The following is a 24,186-nucleotide window of genomic DNA, read 5'->3' on the forward strand; positions in this document are numbered from 1 at the left end:
GAAGATGCTTACGGGGAATTAATTTTTCAAAATAAAAGAATTAAGACACATCAGACAATTCTGACACGGTTGATCATCCAGCCTAAGGATCGTACTCGAGCTACAAGAGAGGAATCAAAATGTCTCCCAAAGACAAAGGGATTTTCGTAGATCTAAAACTGTTAAGTAAATAGATAAAACTGCGGTTTGGGCTTTGTTTCAGTTTTCAGAACTAATTTCCGGCCACCGTTCAGAGAAATGCTTTGCATTTCCATTTCTGACTCATCCATTTTAAGAAGTGTGCTCGCTGGAATTACTGAGCATGGGATCCGATCAAAACATTTTGCTTTCTGAATCAAAGTGCTTTTCAATTTTATTGATATGAACTTATCTATAAATTCGGTGTGATGACTGACAACACTGGTAGTGTGCGGCTACAGAACATTCTCCCACCAGGCACCCAGCATTCTACTGAGACATCGGGATGCCTCCCGAATTCTGCAAAACTGCTCAGCAGAAGCTGATGCCAGTCTCTCCTGTACCAATCGTAAAATCATACACGCTTCCAGAGACACGTTTAAATGTCAAGTACGAATGAAAGCCATTCCTGAAAAGAATCTGTTATGAAACTGAAAACCGGAGACCGCCGCAGCACTGTGCCTAAGTTGAGTCATCAGTTCTCTTTACAGCCTAATAATTGACACTGCCGTGATCAGAATGACTGATCCGAATTTTGCTTTATGTTTGCGTGGGTTTTGTTGTTTTTTTTTTTAATTAGAAAAAATAGATTTCCTATGTAAACAAGCTGCCTGTCATCTCACAGGAGTGTTTGTATCATGGGAAACATACAGCAAAACCAGATATGGCTCTCCTCAGTCAACTCTACCACCTGAATCGGACTGTACTATGAAGAAACCCAAACCACGTCTTGTTACAGAAAAAATACACTGTCAAGTCTCAGTAGAAACACTGATTTTATTGCCTTTCTTGGGATTAAATGCCGCTAAGATTATTAGAAGAGTTCCCTCTTTCCCCTGTAGGATCTCTCCCTCAAAGTAAATCCTAGGAATTTAATAGCTGCTTTTCTCCCCTTTCCCTGCATTTTTAAAAAATGAAGTACCTTCTAGGATGAGATAGATAGGAGAAGAGGGTTCAGTGAAATTTCAGAGCATGCTGACTTCCCAACTCTGTAACGGAGTGATTGCCCTCTGATTGCTGTCAACAAACACTCCCATGCATCTTCATCCCTCAAGTCACACCTCCCCCAAACCATTAATCAATTATTTTCACATCTTCTAAACAAGGAAAAATCAAGCAAGAATGCAACTGCCTCTAGTAGTGTTTTCTGAAGAACAGGTGGCACAAAACACAGTGGTTGCTACTACCAGGACAAGGGTGATGCTATAGAGACATACCTTGAGTCTTCTGCCAGGCAATCTGCCCTGGGATAGTAAAACCATTAAGAAAAAAAAACAACAACAAAGGGATAAATTAGTGTGAGACTTAAACAGACAAAGAATTAGACTACTCCATTAGCACGAAAATGGAGAGTAGATGACTGGGGCAGAAGAACCCAACGTTCAGGCTGGGAATGAACACAGGGGCCCATTAAATGGAATAATAATTCATAGATTATGGTGATAGTATTTGAAACCTATAACAGTGGATGCATGCTCTTAATTAGAAGAATGTTCCTAGATGGGTGAGAAATTAATGGCCATGTCTGTATTAGCCTTTGTCAGTAGACCGAGACTGCCGGTAAAGTGGACCTGATGTGATGGCCGATTTTTGTGTTTTGCCTGGCAGTAACTCCAGCTTGGTGCTGCAGACTGAGGACCCACCAGCAGTTGGAGTACATCAGCAGCATTGGAGGCACAACTCTTGGTTTGTATTAGTAACTTACGGATTGCACAGCATGCTACTAATTCTTAAAAACAAGTCTTGGAGGTAGGAGGAGAACCTCAATATACTTTGCAGAAGATGGAGAAGGACTCATCTGAACACAAAGTACTGAGAGTAATACAATGGTAGATTTTTTAAAAGAAGAAAACAGTCTATATTCAGAGCTGTGGAGGAGAAAGAATGATAGAACAATTGGCATAAAAAGGGAAAAGAAAATTATTTACTGGCTGGATACGACATTAGACTTTTTTTAATTTCCCTAACTGTGTAGGTGGCTGATAAGCTAATACTTAGAAGTATCTGTAAAATATTGTACTCTGTCTCCTTCAAATGGAGCAGAAGTAGATTTAGTTGAAAGTCTTCCTTTTCAATGACAAAACATCTAATGCAAGCAAATTACACAGTTCTCTTGAAATAAGAAATGATCGCAGAGTTACATTTATGAAACAAACCTATGTACTAAACAAGATGCAATCTGAATTATGATTTAGAAACAATACCCAGAAGCGCAGAGCTTTAGCTATATTCAGCAAAGAATCTAATGAGTATCATGAACCTTACAACATATTTGGGGAATATTGTATTTATACTTTTACTTATTTAGGCTATTACAGAGAGAAACAGACACATTTGCGAAATGTGAGGAGACACACTATTTTGGCCAGATTTGAGAAAAACCTGTACTTAGTACTGTGTGACCTAGAATAACACATGCTTTTGACTGTGACTCTTACAAACTCTTTGAAATCTTATTATTCCATGTTACAAGGGTGGCAATACTAAGACAGAGGAAGCAGAGAAAAACTGAATGGGAATTAAAAGCTCTTTGCACTCTCAAGCCAGCAAGTGAAATAATCATATTTGGCTTCATTACAGCATTGCCAATACTAACAAACCATTTCCTGTCTGGTGCTGCATACCAGCAGGTCGTGTACAAACACACATCAGTGTTTTGATGCAAGATAAGTGGGCAAAATTTGAACTGTATATGCCATGGCTGCTTCTTAGTTCATTTTGTACCCACTCCACAATGAAAAAAATTAAGGCATGGGGAACAAAGTAAACCAGGATTCACCACCTCACAAAGAAAGGTAACTAAAATAGGAAGGCTGTACTTTACATGTCTGTCTAGTACTTCCTATCAGGTCAACTCAAACAGAAAACTTGGGCACTGCGTGAATTTCTTCATCAGTCTAATGTAATCTGAAAACAGAAGTTCATATCAGTATTGTCACCATCCCAGTTAACCACCACCCAAAGCAGTGACAATAATCAACATGCATCAGGCCAGAATCAAAGCCAACTCTTAGCAAGCTCTTCTCTCTGTTTTTAAACTGTGCCTATGCCAGCTTAAAGGATCTCCACCACAATCCACACTCACCACTCATTCCTGAAAGAGAAATATTCTCTGGAATTACAGTTCAACTTTGCCATACGAAAAAGTCTCTCTTTCCAATGCTCATGGCTTTTGGAGGGTTTTTGTATTTTGTGTTTGACTCATGCCACAAAACCTGTCAATTCTGCCTTGATTATCTTCTTATATTAGTCTCTGTATTCCTGGCATTTGTTTAAAATGATGTAAAAAATAAGAATAGAGAATGATTAATACAGTAACTGCCATACCAGGCAATATTATATATTTTATTGCTTAGGAAGTCAGTGTACCACAACGAGTCAAATCTATTAGTTTAGTCTGAAAGTGTATTTTTTCCTTTCCTGCTTGCAACAGGATAATTAATGTTTGCAAGAAATAATGGAGAAAATAAGCATGGCAGTACGTTAAGCACTCCCGATGACATAAGCTTATATCTAGATCAAAGGGTGTGGTTTGGGACATATCTCTAGGAAGAAAGAATAACAAAATTTGTGTCTCAGGGTGTGTCAAAGACACTTGCTGTCACACTTTAGCTCCAGCCCAGCCGATTTCGGCAGCTGAAACTAAGCAGTTAGACTGCTTAGCAGGAACTAGATTCAGGAATGCATGGATCCAGGATCGGGGCAAAGAGACGAGGTCCCCACTGGATGTTGGCCATTGAAGAAGAGTCCAGAGACCCTCATGACCTCTCAATTTTATCCTGAGTATTATGTATATGGGATGGAATACTCTGTTGGTCAGTTTGGGGTCACCTGTCCTGGCCTCCCCTCCCTGTAGATGCGAGCTTGTTTGCCTCTTTGACTTAGAGCACTCCACTAGCTCGAGGATGGCCTTTGTTACTATAGGAACAAGTATAAGCAATAGCCTTTCTGTACAACAGTGCCCTGTGTTATCACTTCTAGACAGAAACACTGTCTGAAAAACATGCAGCTAACTTTCAGATAATGAAGTTACTTAGATTAGACAGCTAAAGTTAGAAAACTGATTCTACTTTAACTCAAACCACAACACTTGCCATGCTGTCTGTTCAGCTGTCATCCCAAATTACTTATTACCTGTGCCAGTGTCCTTGTCCCACCTAAAAAGTCTGTACTTCTCCCTGAAGCTCTGGAAGTGAAAAATTATATATAATTCTTTTGCATTTGTTCAGACTGGCTGATGAAAAACCCATTAACGAATATTTGGGCAAAAGGCTCTCCACAATTACAGCACATTGCTATCAAAGCCAGTGCACGATAGCCAGTAAATGTTTCTATGTAGAAATTGGCTTAATGCAGCTTCCTACTTGGTAAATAGTGAGAGGAAATTCTGAATAAATATTTGTTTTCCTGTATTTATTTCTACACTGGGTGAGGCAAGACAAAAGGATGTTCAGGCACTGAACTGATTTAAGGTTTTGTTCCCTATGCATGATCTGGCCTGCGATGTTAGAGGGCTTTTAATCTCATATACCTCATGGATGCTATTATCATCACTATCATAATGAAACCAGACATAGCTTACTTCCCATTCTGCCAGCCCGACACCAGCAGGGCACACTGAAATGAGTGAGTCACTCATGTAAAACTGACTGAAGAAGGCTACCCATTATCTCACTGCTTCGCTTCAGCTCCTTGAACCCAACAGTGCCACCTCAAGCTGCTCCTGCCAACACACAGGTCAAGCATCAGCACAACCCAACTCATAAGGAAGGGCAGAAAACAATCCCTGAGTGTTTCTACAATTCCTGTTGCTTTAGGCACAATCAGATTTTATTGAACCGTAATCCAAGAGAAGTATATTGAATCTTACAGCTAATGTCAATTACACTGCGTTAAACAGACAGATTCCTGATTTGCAGGAGGAAAGTTACTTCTTCAGTATAAAGCTAAATTAGTTCAATAACTCGTTACTTGTAGCTTGGGCACGGGGTTGAAACAGCAATGAACAACTACGTGGCTGCCATATTTTCAGGCACCAGTCCCTTAAAGTTGTAAGCAGATTAAATTAATAGTTTTAGCACTTGGGAAAGGTGATAAGAATTGGAGACAGAGGGGGGACATCCAGTGCCAGCAGTATCATGTCTCAAACCAGTTGTGTCTTCTCATGGCAGGGGACTCTGAGCCTCAGAAGGGACAAGACACTGCTTTTCCTGTGTTGTAAAAGACTCAGGCGTTTGGATTAGATGAAGCAACCAACCTGAAGCTGCGCTATGTCTCTCCAAGCAAGCAGTTGGTTCTTTATTCATCTGAAGTTTAAGTAATTAGACCAAAATCAATGTGGCTGCTCCCAGGTCCACCAAGGCTTACTCAGCCTCGGTCTTTGGAGGGCTCTAAATCACAGCCTCTCCAGCGCATCCCCCAGTACCTGGTGCTATCTTCGCCTGTCTGCAGCCTTATGATGTACTTTTCACAGATGTCCACTCCTTGTTATGGTCAGAGGCAGGGCTGGTGGACTACTGATCTGACCCTTGTTCAGCATCAGGGGTCAGAATTTAGGCTGCTGTGTGCTGCCATAAATTAGAGAAACTAGAACCAAACCAAAGCAAACCATTTCATGTGGGTGCTGTGAAAAGGTACGGAAAAATAAGCAGGAAAGTAACTTGATGAGAAAGTCACTGAAGAAAAGTCAACTGGCCCCTGACAAAGGCTGACTGCCATTGAGGAGTAAGGATCAAGTAGAGGAGGCAGAACACGGGAGGGAAGAGCACCTTGCACCATTTCTGTACTCTACCAGACAAGAGTCATGATGTTGTCTGAATAGCTGGATTCACTACTTGGTGTGCAAACAACTAGTCTATGCCAAGTTGAGGCATAGACTTTATTACAGAGTTGTGCAAGTCTGGGTGCTCAGTGCCTTTTCATAAATTGAGCACACCTAACAGGAGTCTCTGTGCTCAATTTATTACAAAAGTCACAGGTGATTGCATCACAGAAGTCCTTTACTATGCATGCTTAATGAGCAGGAGGCCTGCTTCTAGAGGCAGGTGTCTTAATGTTGCTTTGCCAAATTGGCAATCCTGATGACGGGGCCTGATTTAATGTGTCCTCCTTCGGTCCAGATGTCCAAGACATTCCTTACATCAGATTATGAATGCTTTGATCATTTATTTAGTACAAGTTCTGCTATATCATTTAATATTAAAAAATGTTATTCCGTCCTGCTGATGGCTTATCAAGATGTTTAGAACAGTACACTCTCTTTGCAACAACAGTAAAGAAAATTCTCATGGAAGGGCCAGGACAAGGAAAACCAATGGCAGAAAGAGCTCCAGGTGAATACTGATCTCAAAGCAAGACTAGGGAAACATTTCAATGGCCATGGGAGGAGGACTGAAATACAGTATGGATGGGAGGACTACGCAGGTCCCAAAGAGGAAGATCTTTTTTAACCCTGGCAGCTCAGAGAAAACTGAGGGTCAGAGGAAGGTTTGTGAAAGCAAGGCCAAAAGTCCATGGTTGGACTCGATGATCCAGTGGGTCCCTTCCAACCTAGTAATTCTATGATTCTATAAAAAAAGGGAAGGCAGTAAGAAGGTCGGAGGACAGGAAACAGCAAGAGCTATTGTAGCAGAATCAAACAGAAAACAAAACATGGCTCTGATATGAATATGAACCTGTCTGTACTTTCCAGATCTCATCAGTGGCTGGAGAAGAGCATTACAAATGTTTGGAGGAGACGAAGTGTCTGGGTCTTCACTCTCTTTTCCCAGAGAAAAATAATTCCTCTAAAGGGTGAAAAAACTTGAACTAGCAACCCACAGGAGATAAAAGGACACATCAAAAGGCATGTAACTTGTCATTTCTAATTCCTTATTCAGAGTTAGCATCAGCACTGGGTGAATTGATATCAAAATCTCTTACATGACCTATCAGGGGCTGATTGGAGGAGCAGAGAGGCTGATGGCCATCTGCGGTGCTCAGCTATCTGGATACCTCCAGCAAGTGCAAGTGATGCTGTGCCAGTGCACAGCTTGCTAGGAGGCCAGGAAGGCGATGCACCTGCTCTCTCATACTGCCTTTCTCAAGTACTAGGGTCACCTCCTGACTGGGTTCAACCATTCTTTGGTTTCTTTCTTACAAACAAATGTATTTAACATCTAGATATCTCTGTGTAACTCAGGAGATGACAGAAGCTGCGTTTCTGATCCCACTGGGTTTGTGTGGGTCATGCGTGTCAAGCAGACAGGAATGACTGCAAGCCATGAGGAGACAGATTGTGAGGAGAAAAGTGAGAGATCGAAAGTACTCTGAATGCTGCCTTCTGCACCAGAGTGGCCAAACTCCAAAAGAAACAGCCCTAAAAGGCTTGGAAAGAAAAAACCTATCCCTTTTAGAACCAGAAATAACTTCTGCTCCTGAACACAGAGATGCAAGCAGTGTGAGCAATTATTGCTTGCGTGAAAACACATCCCTCTCACTTTAGTCTCTGCATGGGCTCACTCCATCACAACATCCACACCATTCAGCAGCATCACTAGACTTCATCCTCACAACGGAAGGGAGGATGATGATCTCCACTGCTCAAATAAGGAAGTTGGTCATGGGACAGGTGAAGGAGGTTGCCTGAGAACGCACAGGAAACCTGTGACAAAGGTGGGGAACTGAACCCAGACCATGAGTTCCAGCTGGATGCCCAGTCCAAGTCGGGTGGCTGCCAGATCATGTCTTCTACAGGGGCTTTGAAATTTAAGTTTGGTGGGTTTTTTAATTAATGGGTTCTTTTTTCATTTGTCTAGCCAACACGTTTCATTTCACTCACACTTCTGCTTTGCAGAAGCTTTTTATTCTGCTTTTTTTTTTGCCTTAAAAAAACCAACACAACTGAACATTAAACATGATTTAACTTTCACTATTTGGTCTTCTCCACTACCAACACCAGCCTCTCCCTAGCTCTCATTGTTAAGTGTCCTTTGTCTGTGCACCCTGTGCTCACAAGTATGGCTTCATCAAAACACATCAGTGATATTTATAAGGAGATGCCTTATTCACAGCTTCAAAGAATTAAAGCAACTGCTTATGCAAACAGCAGCATTGTGAGGCAGCAGTGCAGATCTGGTGGGAAAAGCAGAAAAGGCGCACAAAAAAGATAAGTTCCTAAGTAAACCCTCTGATGCTGCTATGCATCACTTCAAAATGAGCAGTTGGATGAGGAACATCTGGATGCAGCCCAAACTATCCACAGCTAACCAAGTTGCATCAGAAGATTGTCATCATTCCACTTCCACCACAGGCTTTCAGTAACTTCTCTGCACTGTGCATCTGAGACTGTCAAGTCCTACAAAATAACATAAGACTTTTACGCTTAAAGCAGCTGCAAAAATAACCCTCTTAAAATATTGAATACTTGGTACCGCTCAGCAGCTGGAAAAACAATTACTGATTGAAAAACTCAGTGTTTGTTATTACTGAATAGTTGGGAAAAAACTAGTCATGAATCATAATATTTATTTAACTATTTAAAAACATGCATCTACCGTTGAGGACTTCACAGAGAACCAATACGTGGCCTTCTGGCACCATTAAACAAACCAATACAGTTAAATTAAAAGGACATGAGGCAGAAAGCCACACTGGAATAGTGAATCCTTCAGGTATAACTGAGATTGCCTCATCAGTGTGTACCCTGTGACACCAGGTCCGAACCCACTGTACCAAACCAGTAGTGACTACCTCAGGGTAAATTGAATAAATGCACATTTCCAGCTTCTGGTGCTGCAGTGATTCAAACACTATAACAAACTGAATCAAAATCCAGTGATAACAGCAACAGAGCAAAAAATGCTCCCCTTGAAACAACCACAAGGCTTACAGGCAACTTTGCAGTGATGCCAGCCTGAGGCCAGCTGGAAGTGGGGCTTCCTGATGGCAAGTACTGCAGTGTCCTGCAAGAAAGTACCAGCAGAGCTCATCACACCTGGAGGAGACATCTCTTGCACTGAAAGTGTTGTCAGCAGTACTATACATATTTAAAAAATAGTTTCTGTACAGCAAATGTAACCTCTAGAGAATATTTTACAAGGTAGTGAACAGTGTGAGCAGCCTGTATAACATGCTTAACTTTAAGTGACTTGAGCCCTACATCACTAACCCTCCCACCCTTCTGTCTGAGGTGACTGTCTTATCAAGGTAAATGCTTCTTATATCATACTTCTCATAATCCACACAATCAGCAGGAAAAAAATGAAGGCAATATAAAAAGAAATAAGATAGTTAAAAAATTCCAGGTCACAAACATCCCCAAGTGGGTTATGCTTTCAAAAGGAATTTATAAATGGCACGATGAGGTTTTTTTTTCTGGTGTACATCTTGATGTTTTCTAGGATGATGTTATTCACTTTAAGTGCAAATGTGTTCTCAATGCCATACTAAATGTAATTGGCTTTTAGCCTGAAATGAGGTCCTTTTCATCGACACATACTCATCACAGAAACAGATACAGCTGACCAAATTCCTCGCCGTTCACAGCCTACTGAGGTTCTCCAACCATACCTAAAGAATGTCAGAAGAGGTAAATCAGTGCTCTTTTCCAATCAGTTAGGGAATATGTCCATGGAGTATTTCAAATTGAGTTACACGGATCACAGTCTATACCCCTGGAATATTTTCATAAAGCATTTGCCGTATCAAGGTTACACTGGCATACCTAAAATGCTGAAGTCTGAAAATGCAGGCAGGGATGAGCACTCAAAAAATATACATGCTATGGAGTGAATGGCAAAATAGATCAATATGCATCTTGCCAAATTTCCTTCTAGGCTTATATGTAGCTACCCATTCTCAGAAGTGTTCAGGTATTATGCCAGGGAGTTTTAGATCAATTCTGCAAAGAGCCTCTAAAGGGCTTTAGCTCTATACTTCAGATGGGAGTGCTTGCGTTCCCACATGCATTGCTACTTTTTACTAGGTGTTCAGAATAAAATCACGAAATTATAAGGAACAACCACAACATTTAAAAATGCCCCAAAACTGAAGAAACCATTTGACACTGCTTTTGTGAAAATACTTACAACACAGTCCTGGAAGTGATTTCCAAGCAAGCTAACTGCTGCTCTAGACAGTTTACTGGATGATGTGGCTCAGCTCTTTCATACAAGCAGCACCTACAGTTATATCTAGAAAAGGAAACAAAACCAAAATTCTTTGTGAGTTAATAAATAAACAAAGACAACTTTCTTTTAAAAACCATAGCTAGGTTACAACTAGCTTTAGTACTAGATGAAGTTCTTATGCCAAGCTCCAGATGTGCTGCTCACTTAGAGGAGCAAGCTCCAAGGCACAGTCAAAGCCTACCTAGGGTGCTGAAGCCAAGAGTGGCTGTGCTTGAGGAAAAAAGCCCCATGCTGAGTTTATCAAAGCAGTGAACAAACGCATGCAGCTGTTTTTCTTATCTACTTCTACTTAAAGCATGCACAGGAAACAGAAGATGAAATACTGGTGTTAGCACCAAAAAATGTAGGTGGTTTCAGCAAAGCCAGGAATTCGAGGCACCAACTTCTTTTTTCTCTCTCTTGAGTGGGTGTTCACTTGTAAGTTGTAGACATGTTAGCAATTCAACGACTGAGCGAACTAATGTTCAACTTAACAGTCATTGTTAGGAGGTTATTACTGTTCGTTCTGCTAAAGTGACAAGTTAAAATAGGTTTGCATCTAAAAAGTTGTTTTCTACAACACATATTCCCTGGCTTTTTGTACCAAATAATTTTCTTCCATCACATCAATTCCTGTTGTATGAACCATCACTTCCAGCTCCACCACAGAAACTGGGATAGGCAAGGAGAAACAGCACAGGACAGGTGAGGAAGAGAGAGCGCTCAGTCCCCATCATTTCTCTTCGGGCTATCACCTTATTTTTCCAGGCTTTATTTATTCGCTGATTATGTAAGATTTCTTGACAACGGAGCATGCTTGCATTTGGGGGACACATTCTGCTTTTAAAGCAAGCAAGCAAAGGCAAAAGTGAAGAGTAAAGAGAGGACTCTATTTCATCTTGCCACAAGCCTGGAAAAACTGTTTGCTGTCAGGCACTATTTGGTACATAGCATGGAGAGTTGTGATTTCCCAACTTTGCAAGTGATTATTAATAGAAAAAACAAACTTTGAAGGCTGAGCTGACCAGTACAGAGGAGAAAAAAAATACCACCACCATGTGTAGAATTTTTGCAGACTCAGATCCACTTTGTACTAGTAAACGAGCTTTTATCCTTCCCCTCTCTGCCTTTTTTTTTCTTTTAGGGTAGCTCACAAGCTGCTGACAACTCACACTGTACTAAGAGCTGTTCACACTGCACAAAGTGTTTACCACTCACAACTGATGCTAAAAATTAATTTACAGCATCGCTACAGCAAGCTTTGACAAATTGTCATGTGTTGACACAGTCATAAGTTGTTGGTTAAAAAAAGTAACACTTCCCTGTTCTGCCACCTCATGTTTGAGACCAGGGACGGGCACATTATGCAAAGTTTGAGGGTTTGTAAGCTTCACAAATGTTTGGGCTTCACAAAACAAGCTTGGTTGTGAAAGTTTTTTCTCTTACAGCTAGGCACATGTTTATTGCCAAGAAGACTAGTAAGGAAAAAAAAACCCTTTCCCAGCTACCAAGATATGTGTGTTGGGCAAATGTAGGAGAAATGGCTGTAAAATAAATAACCTTGAACAATACTTGTTCTAGATAAGACCAGACCAGTGACAAACACCCTGTATCAACCACTTAGAACTGCAGACACCACCCTCCTACTGCAGAAAGGAAAAAAATATAGCTGCAAGTAAGTGTTTTAACTGTTCTCAGCTGTCACACAATGTTATCTTAAGCAAATGCATTTATTTCTTGATTCTTCTTCATAGCTCTATATGCAAAAAAAAGTGGCGGCATTCACCAGACAAGGTCCAAATTGATTTCCGTGTACTCAAGATAGTAAGAGTTAGTCAGCACTGGTGCCCATAGCAGCTCTTAAAATTTAACTCTTCCTTTTCCTCCTCAGGGAATGATAAATAATCTGTCTAGTTTACACCCTGGAATCAGTAATGGACACAAAGGTGGTCTTAACTGAACTGAGCAGTGTTTCAGTGGTGTTTCTAACCCAAAGCGTTAGCCTCACACACCAGGCTAAAGACAAAGAAACAAGGACAAGGATGGAGAAAACCAAAACAGTAAGAGATAACCAAGATATCCATCTGGTTGAGGCTTCAACAACTTCAAGTTATCTTCTGTCTTCTTGTATTCTGAGGTTTAAGTAGCTCTGCACTTCTGCAGAGACATTCACGTCAGCTAGGGACTGTCATCCAGCAACCAAATCAAGCAGTTGGCTGGTTTTACCTTCAGCACTGTTGACAAGGAAGACTGCCAAAGTAGGAGAGAAGAAATGAAGTCAAGCTCGGCCCAACCTCAGGCAAAAATCAAAATGCTAGCAATAGTCCAGGGCAGCTAAACACAGTACTGTGAACCAAGAACTCTCAGCCAAGTGGACTTGATGAGGAGCTGTTAAAAGCCACTGCTTTATGCTGCGCACTAGCAATTTGGACTTCCAGTGCTCCAGTATTGCTCCCTAAGCTCCATCATCCCTCGGAGCACAAACAGCACAGGAATGCAGAGGAAATAAATTCAGGAAATTAATTTGGCAATAGAAGGAATTAATTTTCTTTTTGTTTTCCTAACACTTATATGAAGAAGAGGTTCTTCAAGTGGTTCCCAGGTCCTGAAGAGAGGCAACGTCGTACCTTTGCAGAACTGACCCACCTGCCTCATGCCTGCATTGGTGCAAGAGTGATCCATGTAATTTCTCTACAAAACTCAAAACATGTAACATCAACCAAAACAGCTCGTGTAAAACATTAAGGAGGGATGAAACTTTACATGAACTCTTCACTTGTTCATGCCTCACACACCTGACACAGAATTTCTTCATCATCTAAGACGTTACTCTGACAAATGACATATATTATTCTCTGATAGATCTAACGGAAGTAAAGGACACTTACGTCATTACAGTCAGGATGGACATGATCTTATGCTGCTGACTGGAATGATATCATCCATGCATAATTAACTTAGAATGTCATATATTTAGAAAAGGAACTCCTCCCTCCCCCCAAGTAACAAAAATTTATAAATATTTTCAGTGCATCACAGGAAATGGATTATTTCACTGTGTTCAGTCCAAGAGTCAATGAGGTTGAAATAAAGATGATTCAACTATTAAGTCAAAAACTTCAATTGTGTAACTACCCAGAAGGTAATACTAAATTTTGTGTACCTTGGAGGAAAACTAATACAATTTTAAGTTTTACTGTAAGTTATCTCAATTGCCTAAATATAATACCTCTGATGCATTTTTACTTCTTTGCTGTGTAGAAGGAAACACACGGAACTTAAACTCCCTGAGTTCTTTCTTCAGGATGGAAAAAGCCTAAGACATCCTCATTAACTCAGTGAAGGTATATTAGGAAAAAAGTGGGACTTGGGGTTTTCTGGGGTCCTTTTTTTTGAGAAAAAGTATCTATTTACTTGTAACAAGTTCCTTCCTCTTGGATTCAAATTGAGAGTGTGAAGAAACCACACAAGAAGGGCCTTTCTTGCCAAGCCTCCTTAGGTGAGCTTGTGCCTGCTCTGGCCAACGCAGGGTCAGTGCAGAAAGGTTCAACATTGGGGAAAAACAGACCAAGGATCTCTTGTGGCCTCCCTACATCACACCTCTCTGTTCTGTCCTGTAGGTTTTGGAACAGGAAGGATGGCAATCTTTGCTGACCCCATAGCTGCATTCCCTCCCATTGCTATTTGCAGGGCATTAGAAGAAAGTAATAAAGATGACATGTGCCCCAGCAAGACCTCACCAAGATCTGAAAAGCAAAAGGGGATATATGAAGCTGTCCTGCTCTCCTGATGATGCACACATACAACTGAAGGGCTACATATATTTATATTTAACTAAAAAGATCTATACACACACTGAATAGCTCCTGCATGCATTGGGTGCAGACTGTGTGAAACAAACTCTCCTGGCCAGAAATTTAGAAAGAGAGTGTCAGAACTTTGTTATTCCCCAGACACCACTCTTCTACGAGTGAGGACAGGACACTAACCCAAACGCTTCAGAGCTGCTGGGGTCTAAGACGGTCTCTTCTCTCCTCTCTCAGGGAAAGTGGCACCAATGACTAACTATACTGTGGGCAATTTTACCATCTCTGCTCTACACCCATCTTCACATCACTGCAAAGGTCACTGCGTCATAGGTGTTACACTGAGGTCTGCTGCCCAGAAGCAAGCAGGGAAGCAGAATATCTGGACAGTCTGGCAGGATCTCCTTACAAACGTTTGCAGTGGGAGGAAACCTTGCAGCTTTCCGCTTGGTGGTGGGGATCTTGAAAAATAGTTCCAGTTCTTAAACCTTAAGAAGGCACTGAGATGCTCAAATTATTTTGAACTGAAAACATCTCAGCCTACACCAGCTTTGCACAGCAGGCTTTGCTCAGCAAACCCCAAGTCCAGAAAAGCTGTGCCCTTCCTAAATCTCCCTCCTAAGTGCAGAAGCAACGGGAAGCAGTAGCTCTGTAAGCATGAAACGATGGGAAAAGACATCACGTCTTTGTCCACACCTCTCTAGAGTACACCTTGTGTTTCCAGCCCTTTCGAGTAGAAGGAACTTGGTGGTCCTGTCAAGAATTTAATCCATGTTCCCTCTTTGAGGCTCCATCAAAAAGGAAGTGCAAGGATGCCTCAGGAGGCATATAGGAAACTGCCTGCCCCTCGCACACAAACACACAAACACACTCACACACGTGCACATGGGCATCCCTCCCATTTGTTTTACAGTTTAAGTCTTTTTCTAGCTGCATACAATAATATATTTTTGATGACTTCCCCAGCATTACATCTATTGTATGGTCCACAACAATCAATGCCAGCATTATCTATAGCATTAGCACAGAAGCAAACATGTAATTCATTGAAACAGGACTCTTCTCTTACCCAGCTTCTCAAAGTCATTTTTCATTAAATATCATTAAAGCACCTAATTTCTTGCTTGACTCTTGTCTACTCAGATTAAAACTTTATCAAAGGTAGAAGAATTTTGTTTCTAACAAATATATTCTCAGGGCTGCACCCAAATCAAATCTCTACTTCCGGCATCCAACTTTTATTGTAGAGCAATGCTTCCAAACAAATGAACTTAAAAATTCAGTTAAACGGCAATGCACAGCTGAAGGGCTCTAGAGGTTTATCATTCGTTATACAGCATTTGTATAAATGACCATAGGATTCTCTGGATGTATTTGAGCCACCTCAGGCCAGAAATGTGAATAGGTAGCAAAGAAAATCACGTTAAGTTTTATGACACCTTTAGCAAAAAATATTTAAATCAGACCATTTTGCTTAGTGCATACTGAAATCACCACATATACTTTGCGTGGCACTACCTTGTGTGTGCAACACGGCTACAGGGTGGGGGTAAGAACCAGCTTGAGAGCGTTTCAGAGATTGGTCTCGCTTGCCAAAATATGGCACTGAAGATGGAAGCCTTGCTTGACCTTTGCATCCACAGTGATTTCCACAGAAGAAACCACTGCAGAAAAGGTACCAGTCAAAGAAGCTAACTAGTAGTGTACGATCTACCTTTTATCACTGCTAATAAAGACAACTCAATGAGAGGATGAACACACTCCGCACATCCTCTGAAGTAATTTTTTCTTTACAGGGTTTCCAAGGAGCAAACTCCCCCCATCAACTCTTTGGCCTTCCCTCTTCAAATTACAAAAGCACCCCAGTGCCAGAAATTGCTGGAACATAGAGATGACATGTTCAAAGCGTTTTTTGTTCAGCAATGTGGATGTTAACATTGGCAATACAAACATTTAAGAGGCACACGAGTATCTGCAAAACTTTAATTCAACACAAAGCCAAGCTAGAACAAGACACAAGTAGCCTAAATTAATCCAGTTCCTGTCTTCCCAATGACGTCCCTCACCATTGGAAAGATTTTGTTTTGGATTTTAGTCAAGTCTGGTTTATAGTGCTCAACTTCGGCTGTCAAAAAAAACCTCAACCCTGCTGGAACGCCTTACTCATTACACAGCCTTGCAAAAATTATTAGCTATGTTATAAGGCATTTCCCTTCAGGGACCTTAAGGGGTGAAGAAAGGGGATGGAGACTGACAGTTTGTGGTTTATAATGCAGCAGCAAAAAAATAAATAAGTAAGAAGAATACAGGATATAATGTGTTTACAATTGTCAAAACAAGTTTCCTGGAGACACAGAGGGTTCATGCTGCTGAGCTGTCACTTCTGCTAGAAACTGCTGCCTCATACTATCAGGAGGTCAGTCACTGACCTACTTTCTGATAGAACTGAATTAATTTGCTACTTCTGTACACAAACATTTTTTTTTAAAGGAATACTCAACAAACCCATAAAAAGCTGCCTTTTATCCAACTTGGACCTCCAACTGACGCTGTGCAATGCTTTTACATACCCTGGCACAAGGCCCACTGTGCTTGGTCTGCTTGTTCTTTTGGAAAAATCTGTACAGAATATTTTTAATGCCTTGACACTGCAAATAACATCTTTCCTTTTTGAGCTCCGACACTGTACTAAAACCAGTGATATAACCCACTACAGACAATAATGGAAGCTAGAACTTGAATATGTTGTGCTTTGTCTAGGTTGCTCCTGAAATAGACGCCTACCACAACAGGATTAGCTCCCCAAATAGACAGATGCATGGCACAATATATTTGTAGGATTAAAACATGAAGTTATTAATAGAAAACAAGATGAGTAGGAGAAAATTATAAACTAAACACCTATTGATCCAATCATACCCAGTTAACGAACATCTGTGCTCACCAGGAGATGATGGTATAGTAGGAATGCTTAAACATTATGCTCAGAAAGTGAAGTGGCAAAAGTAGCAGCAAAAGAGGTGCTGCCTTTCTGCTGTCTTTGCTGAACAGCTACATGCCCATAGCTCTAATATCACTACACAAATACTTTCATTAAAGTAAAACCCTTGCTAAGGGTTTCACAGATCTTCCAAATCCTTGGATCCTCAAAATACCAGAACTCAGCTCTTGAAATTATCCTTCGCAATGCCATAACAGAAAGCATTACTTCTTGGACGTACTCATCTTTCCAGGTATCTCATGGGTAGCAACACTGCTGTTTGGAAAGAGAAAGGCAGCGTACCTCACTTTGAAAGCAAGGCAACTGCATTGAGACTCTGGACTAACATTTGAAAGACAAGAATCTACCAACTAACACTTGCACCAGATCTCACCAGCAACTTGATCTCAAACATTCACCTCATTCTCCATCTGCAAAGTGAAGATAAGGATCTTCTCCAAGTGCTTGCTTGCTTAGCGACAAAACACTGTGGGTAAGACTTGCGCTTTCATTTGTATTTCCCCTGAGTCCAATCTAACAATAGTGGAGGTACTCCTAACTACCACAATACAAGACAACTACTGGTATCACAACAGATTTATGACCACTCGAGTTCCTGGACTTGATGTGGCTCAGATTGCAAACGATAACTATGCTAAACCTAGCACTGCAACGCCAAGTGCATTTTTGTCAACCTTTTCAGCTTTCTATGCACATTTACAAGCCTTGAATCTGAAGTTCAAATAAATCAAATAATTCACTCAAACCCACCAGGATTTGAAAACATTAGGGAAATGTCAAGATGTCATCAAGCTTGTTCTGCAGTAAAGAGTGCTTTATAGTTTCAGAAAGAAATAGACAAGGGAGCTATTTAACTAGATGGTGGCATATTGAAACATGGATAGATAAGTAATTAATAGCTACCTCCTCTAAGTGAAAACTTTTCTGTGTGAAAAAATCAGTTTATATGAAAATCTACAAGTCCATTGTTGACATTTTTTGGTTCATAAGAACTATCACACATGTTAACATCTCCATTACCATGAAGGATTTTACTCCTTTAAGCAAGTTACAAAGACCTTTGCATAAAACAGCATGCATGAAGCAAGGAACTAACAGAAGGCGCCATCATAGAAATGCTGACATTCGTTAACTAGAATTTTAATGAAAAATGCTATCAGGAATCCATGAAAATGAGAAAGAACTGCCACAAGAAGCTGAAGCTAAGGCAACAGGTTCATTTTAGTCGCTTGTAGTAATCACACAATTGAATAGATGTTGTCATCAAGATACAGAATATTGGCCAAATAACCTCTTTCTGTTGGTAGCCCAAACCATTTTCCTGTTAAATAGGTCCAATATTTCACTAGTAGATAACGTAATTCAGAAATCTCTTAACCCTGACACGCGGATTTCTTTACCAAATTTCTATACAACTTTAACTGGAACATATGGCATCTTAAAGTAAACAAAACAGGAAAGAGGAAAAATAGCCATGTTCCAATAAATAGGAAGTATAAACCCATTAATTAAGCATTTAATTATTTTTATCCATCATGTCTGTCTTCACAGTTTAATGTCTCAGCAATCAACCAATTTTGGGATTCACTGCTGTCATGCCAATCATGGCAGTACTTCAACTAGAAAGGCACCGTCAAACATAATGAAGTGTTCCTTCGGTTTGTACCCACACTGGTACTTGCGTTCAGCACATAAGCTGCCTAGTGAGGGAAAGTGGGGGATAGGGCCTTACCTGCCCTAGTTCCCACAACTGCAGACCAGTCCTAAGTGGCAAAGGCACAACTGAATCACACTTCTGCTTGAGACTACATACCATAAAAACCATCTCACACCCTCCTATACAAAATACAAACGGCATCCAATTCACTTTGAAACATATTCAAGAATTTTCAATTGTTTTCTTGTATTTTCTTTCCAACTTTCCTATTTTTCCAACCTGCACATGCCTCAGACTAAGACTTACTAAAAACACGGAAAAATTTCCCAGCACTACGGGTACAGCTCAACCTCTCCCTTGAATCTGTGGACCCCGTTCCCTGTCCTTCACCCAGGGATGCTGCGCACAGAGTCCAGTGAAGGACAGGGCAGAGGGATTTCCTGCTGGGAACGAGAAAATACATCTCTCTAATTGGTATTTCTGTTTCTAACAGTTTGTTTTCACACTGGTACTACTGGAATTGGTGTTGGCAGAGACCAAACAGTTGCAGTATACAATGATAGTCACTGACAGAATGAGCCGTGCATCTGTATCTGCTGACTCCGGTGAAGAAGACAGCACTGATGTCCTGACTGCCAACTGCATTTACAATGCATGTTTGGCTGCCTCACCTGAGTCATCTCTGGTTTATCCATCCCTGTTAAGCTCTGGCCCAGGAGCCGATGTTCCCAAGCAGCTGGTGGCAGCAGCCATCTGAAACCAGCAAATCGGTCTACTGGCTCCCTGGGCAGAAGCTGTCATCATGCATTCACCCAGCACATAGCGCAGCAGGGCCCTGACCTACCCAGCCTCTGGACATCACTGCAACATAAATGATGATAACCCAAATGCCAAAGAAGGGCAAATATTCAGTCCTGGAACAACAGCATGCTTTAAAGCAAAAGCCTTGCAGCCTGGAGCTCAAAATAGAAATTTATGTGACAAAAACTTCGTGACATAGAAGTCTGAATCAAAAAATCAGCAAGCTGCACTGTTTGGCATCTCACTTTCCAATCCTTGCAAAGTCCAAATAGCTCAAATACAAATCTGTAGTATCACTCTCTAAGTAAAAGCTATTTTAAACTAATTTTGGCAGCTGCTAAGAGTCACGACCAGGATGCCAGCTGTACGGCTTCTTGTCTCCTTCTCCAAGCTCCAACTGGCTGGCAGCAGTGAGGGGACATCCACCTCCTCTGCTAGGGGAGCTCTGATGTCTCCACGTTCCTTCAGACTAAGTGTGCTGGGTTCCTCTAGCGAGGAGAGCCTGCCTTTGCCACGCCAAGGACAGATAAAGAATATCACCAATAAAAATCATAATCTTGAAAGTTTTAAACATTCCCTTTCCATAAAACAAGCATTAGACAGAGAATACCCGATAATGAGCTGCAAAGTCCTTTTTTATAGGCACTCACTTGGGATGACCCATATAACTCATCCACTTTACCACTTAACATTTCCAAACTTACAGCAGTATAAAAACTTTTACGACCATGCATGATCATGTCACTTTTTTCTTTCATGTATAAAAGTGCCTAGTGTATTTTTTCATTATTCAGTAGAAACGAACATCTCCACAAAAATATGTGGACTGGGATATCCATTTACAAATGCCTGAACATCTAACGTCTGCTAATCCTGGTCACTTCTGTGCTCCTCTTTATCTTTGTATGTTTCAGCTTTCCAAACATTAGCTGATCCAGAACTGAGGCTAGAGCACAACTTGCCTTTTAGCAGGGATTCCTTTCCCTCGGTGCCCAGGCAGCACAAAGCTCCCATCCTGATTTCCTACTTGGGAATGCATGATGGGAGGGCAAGATGAACCTTCACAATCATGCAGCACAGGCTACAACACATTAGACCAAATATAATAAAATAAAAATAAGGAAAGGTCTGCAATAAGTAAACTACATGTTTAGAAGCGATTAGTGTCGTGCATCTGTGTTAGATGGAGGGAGAGAGAGAGGTCAAGTCAGGAAATTTGGGAAGCAAAAGCAGAAATATCTGGCATGGAGATGACACTGCAGAAAGAGAGGAGGGGATTTTTTTGCACAACCACAGCAGGGGCTGCATGGACAGGAACGTGCAGGGGGAATGGTGAGGGTGAGAAGGGATGCTGTTCAAATGGCATTGATAGCAGAGCATGAGGTCAGTCAGAGGAGGTCATGTCATTCCTGCAGGAAGCCCTGCCTGGATTATCCTACTGGGCAAGAATGGTTATCCTCACTGAAAGAGTGCAACACACAGGCCCAGCCAACCTACGTGACCCAGTACATGGGATATGGAAAAACAAATCCCAGGAAGCAAAGCTGCTCCTGACAAACTAGACACAGATAGCTGTCAGCTGCTGAAACACATAACCAAAGTGACATAATATTAGAACATATTTTTATGCTTACTAAGAGAACAACAAACTGAAGCCTGAGCTGTATTTTGGGCACGCCAGCATAAACTATCTTTAGACCGGAAAAGTGTGTGTGTACAGATGTGTGTTGTGCACAGGCATGGGGAGCAGAGAGCTGGAAAAAGCACTTGGTCACTTCCTAGCCTTATAAAAAATGCCTTTTGTAAATACGGGTAGGAATAAATACACTAGTCAATGCCAAATTAAGAAAAAAAACCCCAACAAAACAAAAACAGTAAAAAAAGCATCACAAAGAAAGGCAGGCAAGAAGCCAGTAGTTGGGCAGGGACTGGTGAGGTTTTATGACTGCAGAACTTCCCCAGCTTTGCTTCTCCCGATAGATGTTTTCAGGTGTTACTACCTCCTGTGGTCCCCCGCTATGTTTTACTCCTCCTGCCAGCTCTTTCATCCAGCTTTCTAACTATCTCACTTTCACAGATGCTCTCTTGGAAGCGTGACTGAAGCTATAAATTCACGTCTACACATCTGTAACAAAAATACTTTTTCTAAAAGCTATTCTTCTTCTCTTTCAATAGTGACACAAATGATATAGTTGCTGGCAATTCAGGGGTCTCGCTGCAGCTTTAAGCACTAACTGAGACAGAGAGCAATGATGTCTCACAATGAAAACAGCAATAATAGAACTTTTTTCCCATATATATATATACACACATGAAGCTGTTATTCTTGGAACCGTTTCTATTTGTAAAGAACTGAAAAAAAACCCGTAAAAATAGCCTCAAAGCTCTTGTTCCATGGAGTAACTACTATTTTTTTAAGTAGAACATAATTATCACCTCCCTCCAGAAAAAAAACGAACATCAGAATCCATCAGTAAAAGAACAGATCTACCATGATCATTTCTCATCTTGCAGAAGTAGAAAGATGCAACCACATGAAGTACTATATGACCTCCCTTGAAAAAAAACCATAAATAGGGCATAGATAATTAAGATGCTTCCAGGTTACATTATGACTATGACCTGCTTTTAGCAAAAAAAAAAAACCTGTACGGTGTGGCAAAGAGCTGAGTTAAACCTTGGGCACAGCAAGCCCTGCACCTGGCGGGGGCTTTCTGCCACAGGGATGGACACCCCTGCTGCAGCCCACGGATGTGATCTCCAGGCACAGCACGGAGAGGGTCCCTGCACATGTCCTGCATACATCTAGATGTGGTTTTCCTTGCTTCTCTGGATATTAGGAAAACTTTGGCATCATGTCCAAAGCAAGCAATGCCTGCAAGGGCTCTAAAGGTAACGTAAGCCTACTGATGGTACAAAAGACCATGCTCATCTCACAGCCTCCAAATCTTTTTTAACACCAAGCCAACAGCAAAGCAAAATCCCAAAGCTTGTTCTTTGGGCATGATGCAGAAACAACCGTTTCTGCAACCAGTGCTTGTACAAGACAACTGTGATTTGCATGGAGGTGAGTATCCTTCTGGCTCAGCTTGATTTGCCTTTAAGGCAAATAAATTAACTGTGGGCAACCACTGGGTTAATACTGGCATGGCAAATTCCAGGCATGAAGACATGGGAGAAAGACCACAGCTTTGGGTGATGGAGACAGGTCACCAGCCTGTTGGCATCAGGGTGACAGGGGAACCAGATAAAGGGCAATAAAAATGTACCAACAGGAGCGGAGAGAGATAACAAAGAGACTCATGGAGAGGAGAAAAAAATAAAAGCCAAAGGAGGGAAGTTTGGCAGATAGGGACAGTTTATTTAAAACAAAGGCATAGAAGCAGGAGCTGAGCTTAGCAGTGGACCTGGAAGGGTCTGGGTGTGTGCCTCTGCCTCCAGGAGATCACAGGAGCTTTCCTAAGCTACTCTCCTCTACATGCACCCAGCACAACAAAGCTCTGCTTGCAATGGGCGTGCAGTGCAGTGCCACTGCTACTGCAGTGTGACAACTAGCAGCTTCCCAACACATTAGGAGGATGTCTGTAATTCTACTGTTGTAGGGATATTTGCCCTGAGTTTTGTTAAATTCTTCATATTTAGCAAAGTCACTACTGTTTTTATTGAAATTCACACACATACGGTGCTTAGAGACAGGGAAAAAAAAGAAGCTAAATTGGAAGTTCACCTTCTTTCAACTAAATTTGTTAGCAGGTTCATCATCATTTTTTTTGACAGAATTATCTCTCCATGGTTAACTATTTCCACTGGAAAAAATAGGAGACCAACAAATTGCTGGATATAATTTGTACCTTAAATAATAAAGCAATTAATGGCATTTTAGCAAGAACACATTCTTCTCTCCAGAAATAAAAACCCTATTTCATCTCATCTAAATTGCTTGGTCAGCTTCAAATGAGTGCAATATAAATCTCCTTCCCATACTGCTTCTGTTATCTATGATAAAGGGAAGAGACAGAAGGTAATCCTGTGTTCCGTATTCACTGGCACATCATTTTCATGCTACACTACACTGTAATTTATTTCTAATGGGATAAACCTCTTGTAGTCTTCTTGCATTGTTCAGCTATACACACATCCCCAACTGGTACCGAGATTGCAGGACTGGCAGATGCAACATCCAGGGCCCATGCTTGGTGGAATGAAGATGTCTGCTGCACATTTCAGCAGTGCTACAGTTGTGAAAATAAACAGCTAGACTGTATAATTAAGGTATGCTCTTATTCCTTTCTACCCAATGCCTCCTGGAAACAAGGAAGTCAAAGAACGTTTCTTGTAATCGCCAACAAAACTTTTAATTTTGCATGCAATAGGTCTGAGGCAATCCAAGAAAACGTGCGGAGCCGCAAGAAATTAAAGGATGTGGAAGACAACTGAAACTGAGAAGTCATTACAGTCTTAGCCATATCAGAGATATCCTTCATACAAAGGAAAATATCTTTAAAGCTCTTTCTGCTGCCCTGATCAAGAAGAATGAAAGAAATAAGTAAATGAATGTATGAAAATTAAGCTGGAGCTCTGAAGCACTACATGTAT

At 41.1% G+C, this 24,186-nt stretch overlaps 1 protein-coding gene across 12 annotated transcripts in view; it reads right to left on the reverse strand.

The window, feature by feature from the left end:
* Positions 1-24,186, reverse strand: part of BACH2 (BTB domain and CNC homolog 2) — a 193,932-nt gene that overhangs the window by 95,847 nt on the left and 73,899 nt on the right. For 11 of the 12 annotated variants that reach the window (XM_054061303.1, XM_054061297.1, XM_054061298.1 and 8 more), the window contains one exon: positions 10,245-10,349. The gene's annotated coding sequence lies outside the window, so the exon portion shown is untranslated. Of the gene's footprint in view, positions 1-9,655; positions 9,727-10,244; positions 10,350-24,186 lie in introns of all 12 variants that reach the window. The other variant, XM_054061305.1, reaches the window with a different exon arrangement.

The sequence above is a fragment of the Cuculus canorus genome, chromosome 3 (genome assembly GCF_017976375.1).
Source record: "Cuculus canorus isolate bCucCan1 chromosome 3, bCucCan1.pri, whole genome shotgun sequence".
Taxonomy (NCBI): domain Eukaryota; kingdom Metazoa; phylum Chordata; class Aves; order Cuculiformes; family Cuculidae; genus Cuculus; species Cuculus canorus.